The sequence below is a fragment of the Coptis chinensis genome, chromosome 6, assembly GCF_015680905.1.
Source record: "Coptis chinensis isolate HL-2020 chromosome 6, ASM1568090v1, whole genome shotgun sequence".
NCBI classification, from domain to species: domain Eukaryota; kingdom Viridiplantae; phylum Streptophyta; class Magnoliopsida; order Ranunculales; family Ranunculaceae; genus Coptis; species Coptis chinensis.
In genome coordinates, this window is record NC_141461.1 from 81,742,842 (window position 1) to 81,750,066 (window position 7,225).

The window sequence follows — 7,225 nt, forward strand, 5'->3', positions numbered from 1 at the left end:
AATCTCCATTTTCTATACACATGCGATGTTGGACAAACTTTCATTTGATGGATTATTCTCTCATTAGGAACGCGTCTATTATGTATGGTCATAGTGCAGATTATCAATTGTTACTTCATCTTACATACCCTATATTTTGAATTGTTTCTATGTTTTTCTTACCCGGTTTTTCATTTTAATAACATAATTGATAAAATGCAGATGTGCCAGAGGGGGCTGTTATCATACGGGTGCACACTGCCTTGAACAACTTGTTTAGTTGTCTGTGATTCAATGAAGTCAACCTATTTACACCAAGAGACCAGCTGAGCTTTGGATATGCTCTCTACAGATTAGGAGATTCATTCAAGCTCTTTATGTTTCCAAATTGCGAGTACAATTCTATCTTTTTGTTGCATAATCATACTAGGGAGCATTCTTCCAAGGTTGAATGGGTGAAAGATTTGAAAGAAATTAAAAAGAATAGCACCGGATTGATAGAGACAAGGGGTGGATTCGGCTTATTTACTTACCCTGTAAATGTTACCTCAGTCGGCCTCCAGCCTGTAACAAGAACATCCCAAGTAGGCTGACTTGTAGTCCTATCAACTTTAGTTGTCTTTGGATTCATGGTCTCGTGTCAGTTTTCAACTGCTTGGGACAAGTAAGAAATGTAGTATTCAGGAGAACATTCACCACCAAGGACTGAGTTTATGGACATGAGCAGATGGGCAGGATCTTATAGCGCACAGCTGAGGTTTTGTTTGCTATATGAGATGCCAACTATTTATAATCTAGCCAGTGAGGCTGGTCCCCAAGTTGATGCTAGGATTCGCCTCATGATTTGGAATGCTGTTGAACTATTTCAAATTTCCCAATGGATCAAATGGACCTTATTTGTTGGGGTGGAGGGGCTGGCTTGTATAACACCCCGTGTTTTAGTTCTCTTATTTTCATAATAATAATAATAATGAATAATATATAAAATAATATAGGATAACTATCAGTTAAGGATAAGAGTCCCGTAACTAATAGATAAGGGTTGTCCTTGTTTTTCGGTGAGTTTTCTCACGTAGAGTTTTGGGAAAAAACACACGAGGGTTTTAGAAAAAGAAAATGGGAGTTTTACTGACAGCAGAAAATGAAGTTTTTCCTGGTAGCTGGTTGATAGTCGGAGCGCGCTAAAGGTGAGTAGTTTAGCTTTTCTATTATTTTACGTCTATACAGAGATAACTGTATGGTCTAAGATTTCCGCTCTTGTTTCCTTCTCATTCCGGTTGTTATTTAGCGTATTTCCGTAGGGTTAAAAGCTGGGAGTATTGTTAAAACACATTTGTATATTGGTTGTTGTTCTTAATTACCAAGTTTTATTTGGTATTTATTGGGCCCGAGCTCGTTAATGGCGGCGAGCCACAACCAGTGATTGTTAGGTGTTTGTAGTTTTTAACACTGTTGATACATTAAATCTTGTTTGGGGTCGTTGGTTGATGTCAGGCTATCGAAGCTCTGTCGAAGTTTTCGACAGCCGCTAATGGCGTCGCCAAAACGAAACAGAGAAAACGCCCCCATGGTTTGCTTGGAACTTGTTGTTGGGACGGTTAGGATGAAAGGTTGTTTGGGCGAGGTGGTTAACACTTGAAGGTGCTGCGGGAGCTTGGAGAAATCGTTAATGGCGTTACTGCCATTACTGTGTTACTGAAGGTTTTGAGATTTGTAGTTATTTTCGTGTTTGAACTGTTTAGGATTGAGTGTTGGGGTATTGGTTGAGTGATGAGGGCTGTCGAGTGGAGCTTGAAACAAGCTTTAATGGCGATCACGTTTTTCCAGATCCAGTTTGGGTTGACGATTTTCAATTCAAGAATGGAGTTTTAGCTTTTATTAAAGAGGTTGGGTTTTTCTCTAGGAGTCCAACCGCATGGTTGAAATGGGTGGGCGATTAGAGCTTGGTGGTGGCCGGTTTTGGTGGTGGCTGCTGGAGGAAGAAGGTTGGAGCTGGAGGAAGATGAACAGTAACCGATTTTGGGCTTGGGCCTAATCGGTTGGGCCAATTCTATTTTTGTTTTCTTTGGGCCTTGGTTGTTTTGTTTGGGCCCGGATTCTATTTCAGTTGGTTTGGTTCATTTTCTTTTAAGTCTTTGGGCCAGAAACTTAGATTGTTTTGTTGGGCCGATTTCAGTTTAATTTTAATTTTGAACTTCGGTTATGTTTTGGGCGATTCGATCTAAAGTTTTAGGCGGTTTATAATATTGCATGGGCCAGTCCATAGGACTTAATATAGATCCCAATTGGGTCAGGTAGAATAAATAGATTAGTTTTAGACTTTCGGGTTCTAAGGTTTGGGCTTGGCCAGTTGGGTCCGAACCATGGCTTTAACCATGAGCCCATAAGCCATGCACCTTTGACCTTAGCCATGAACCATGGCTATGACCCTGAACCTGTTGAACTTGGAAACGACAGTTTGACTTTGACAATGATGTGTTGACTTTAACCAGAGTTGACTGTTGACCAGAGTTGATTGTTGACTTTGACCAGGGTTGACTTTGACCAGTTGACCCAAATTTGACTTTTTCATAAAAATATGATTCGGTCTATTAGGATAAGTCTAGGACTATTAGCATGTTTGACTTAGGCTAAGACCTTTCTATATATACATGTGTATGTGTATTAACTGCTATGTGATATTTCAGTTTTTGTGATATGCAACGTTATGACACTTAGACATCCATGAAACTAATAATGCGTAAACCAAAAATACATGAATCAAGATACTCTTTCATTCTCTGAAATAATACATGCGATACGGTTCAATAATGAGTAAATAAAGTTACCGCGAACCTTTTAGATCTCTCACGCCTCAAGTTTTGGAATTGAGTTTTATGGTCATTGATGTCATATGTTAGGTGGGCATTTATTGAATGTGCCATAAATGGCCCGTTAGCGTTATATATGGGTATTCATTGAATGTGCCATGAATGACCCGGGTATTCATTGAATGTGTCATGAATGACCAGATTGTTTGGACTGCCCTAGAGGAACTAAGGTATTCGCCTTGCGGGTTAGTTGTATTCTTTGATTATGCGAGTGTTTGGGTTACTTTTGAATACATAGGATATCTACATATGTTATATGCAAGTTCTAACTTTCTTTTGCAGGAGGGTAGGACTTAATAACATTTTGTGCAGGGGCGCGGTTCTACCCTTATACAGCAGTGGATATCGGTAAGTTTTAATTCAATGATTTAGATATTAAAACGAGTTATTATAATGAGTTATATAATGGAAGTCTTGCTTGGGAAGAAATTATGCCGGTTAAAATGACGGAACTACCTGTCTTCCAAGCTGTGAATGATTAAGTTATGGAAAAATATAAAGTGATTGTTTGGATAATTAAAGTATGATAATATTTATATGTGGTTAGTCTACTCATACCAGCAAATTCCATTTTGCTGACCCATGTTTGCTTTGTTTTGGCAACGTGGGTGTGTTCTTGGGAACATAGGTGGAAGGCAGTGGAACCGTGGCGTGTGATTTGGATTCTTGCCTGGAGCAGTCCGTTAGTTCGTTTATTAGGTCTATTCTTTTGAAAGTATGTAATAACGTAGTTTTCTTTTCATATGACTAGAAAATACGATGTTGAAGACCTGTTATTCTTAGAGTGGTTTGATGTTTTATTGGGACAGAAGATAGACTTTTATAAAGTAATAAAGAAATTTTTTTGAGATTATTTTGTTGTTAAGATTCTTTATGATGTGGGTTTTAGGTTTTGACATGTGTTGTATCCACCCCGTCATAGCCTGGGTTTTTAGACAATTGAACCGAGTGATGTTTGAGATATTTATATTTCAAATATTCATTTATTTTAATTGTTTAGAAAATCGGGCTATGACAGCTTGCTTACAAAGTCTAATTGTAGATTTTTAACTAGTGTTTGACTGTCCTTAGTCACCCTTTGTTAGCAAGACGCCAGTATGTGTAACATTTTGGTATGTTGTCAATTTTCGTTTTTGCTTTTATGAATGAGAAGTCTCTGCCTATAACACCCCGTCTTTTATTTGCTTTTCCTATAAAAATAATTATAATAATTATAATAATAATGAAAATGAAAATAGATAAAACGGATAGATGATAACTATCAGCTTAGGGATAAAAGTCCCGTAAATAAGTAGATAAGTTTCAACCCTTGTTTTTCGGTGAGGTTTTAATAACTAAAAAAAAGTATTCTCACGTAGAGATTTTGAGGGAAAGACAACGAGAGTTTTAGAAAAAAAATGGGAGTTTTACTGAAAGAAAAAGTTTTGAACGAGGAAGATCGTCCTTTTCTATATGATCGACTTGATCTTCGGGATTTTTATTCTTCATCGGGTTTATAAGCGATTGAGTAGTCGGCGATATTTATTTTGTTTAATTATTTGTTTCTGCTAAACATATCAGTAATATTGTTTTACATATTTGAGATTTTGTAAACTCTGTAATGGTGCCGACGAGTCAGATACAAAACTTTGAAATACTACAGTAAATAAAATTATGACGAATTTGAGAATTTAAACTGTCGAAACCTTGACACCGGTTGTTAATGGCGTCGCCATCAAAACCAACTCGTCCTATATATTTTTGGTTGTGTTTGACTGATGTGTTTTGTTTGATTGTGTGGTGATGTTAACTGTTGTAGTTATAATTGAATTGAATGGTGGTTGTGGTGGGTTTTACTTGGTTGTTAGTCGTTGGATGGTGAAGAATAGAGTGGGTGCTGGAGAATGAAGTTGAAGCTTCGGAACCGGCGCATTAATGGAGGTCAATGTCGATCCAGTTGTGAGGGACGAATTTGATAAACAATGATTTGGATTTTTGGTAGGAATTAAAGTAGTAGGGGTTTTGTTGTAGGTTAATTTCGGTTAGTGGAGAGTTGATTTTGTTGTGGTTGGGGCTGTTGAAGCTCCAGAGGAGCCATTAATGGAGTCGATCTCGATTTACCCAGTATAAGGGAATCGCGATTTGTTAGTATAGATAGGTAGGGGTTTGAAAAAGGAACCAAATCGCTGGGTTCACTTGTGGTGGCGAGTGGCTAATTAGTGGTGGCTGGAGGTGGAGGCGCTGGTGAAGGTGTTGTGAGGAAGGAGATAAATAGTAAAGTTCGATTTGGGCTTGGGCCAACTCGTGGGTGGGCTTATGGATTTTAAATTTTAGATTTTTATTTTTAGACTTAAGTTTAGACTATAGGCCTTAGACTTTGGGCTTTTGGGGTTATAGGAGTTTAGGTCTGGTTGACTGCTATTGACCTGGCTGGTTGACTGCGGTGGACCATTGGCAGGTTGACTTTGACTGTTAACCAGGGTTGACTTTGACCAGTTAACCCAAATTTGACTTTTACCTCGGATTATGATTCGGTCTATTAGGATAGGTCTAGGACTATTAGCATGCTTGACTTTAGGCTAAGACCTTTCTAAATATACTTGTGTACATGTATTTACTACTCTGTGATAGTTCAGTCTTTTATGATACACAACATTATGACACTTATACATCCATGAAATTAATAACTCGTAAACCAAAAATACATGAATCAAGATACTCCTTCGTTCTTTAAAATAATATATGCAATAAATTTCAATAATACGTAAACAAATTTACCGCACCCATTTAAAACTCTCCACGCCTCAAGTTTTGGAATTGAGTTTTATGACTGCTGATGTTATATATTAGGTGGGCATTTATTGAATGTGTCATAAATGGCCCGTTAGCATTATATAGGGGTATTCATTGAATGTGCCATGAATGACCCGGGTATTCATTGAATGTGTCATGAATGACCAGATTGTTTGGACTGCCCTAAAGAGGAACTAAGGTATTCGCCTTGCGGGTTAGTTGTATTCCTTGAGTGTACGGGAATGTAGGGTTGGGTATTCCTTGAATGTGGCGGGAATGACCCAGGGCATTCATTGAATGTGCCATGAATGGCCCGTTAGTAATATGATAGGTATTCCTTGAATGTGGCGGGAATGACCTAAGGTATTCATTGAATGTGCCATGAACGACCTGAGTTTTGTGCCAAAGAGGCTATGAAATATGTGTATGAAAGCCCAGAGGTGGTTATGATATGGTGGTATTCAGTAGGAGAGAGGCACACAGGAATGTGTGATTTGGCAAATGTGTGGAATGCAAATCGTGGAGTAGATACTAAAGGGTGGGTGTATAAGAAAAGTAATTGAGTAATTGATAAGAGAAATTAATTTGATTATACGAGTGTGTTTGGGCTTACTTTTGAATACATATAGGATATCTACATATGTTATATACAAGTTCTAACTTTCTTTTGCCGGAGGGTAGGACTAAATAATATTTTGTGCAGGGACGCGGTCCTACCCTTATACAGCAGTGGATATCGGTAAGTTGTAATTCAATTATTTAGATATTAAAACGAGTTATTAGAATGAGTTAATATAATGAAAGTTTTGCTTGAGAAGAAACTATGCCGGTTGAGATGACGAAACTACCTGTCTTCCAAGCTGAGAATGATTAGGTTATGATAGATTTAAAGTGTTAGTTGGGATAAGTAAAGATTGGATATGTTTATATGTGGTTAATCTACTCATACCAGCAAATTTCACTTTGCTGACCCATGTTTGCTTTGTTTTGGCAACGTGGGTGTGTTCTTGAGAACATAGGTGGAAAGCAGTGGAACCGCGGCGTGTGAATTGGATTCTTGCCTGGAGCAGTCCGTTAGTTTTGTTAGATCTGATTCTTATTAAAAAGATGTAATAACGTAGTTATATTTTCAGCATGACATGAGAACATGGTAGTAAGGACTATTTCTTCAGAGAGTCTGTTTGATGTTTTGTTTGGACGGGATGATATCTGAATAAAGTAATGGCGGATAATTATTGAGATTATTTTAATTTAAGTTGATTCTTGTATGATATGGCTGTTAGGGTTTTGTATGTGTAGTATCCCCCGTCATAGTCTAGGTTTTTAAACAAGTGAACATAGTGATGTTTGAGATATTTATATTTCAAATATTCACTTTGTATTGTTTAAAAATTTGGGCTGTGACACTGCCACTGATGGACTTGAATTGTATTGTCCTTGTGTATGCTAAAATCATAATGACATGTAACTACAAATTTGTAGCTTGGTTCATAAAGTTTATCATAATTTAGTGATGTTTTACGTTTATAGGCTAATTTAGTGATAGCTTGGTTCTCAATGGATGTTGCTATCTGTTGAAAATGTGTAGACACAGTAGATGTCAT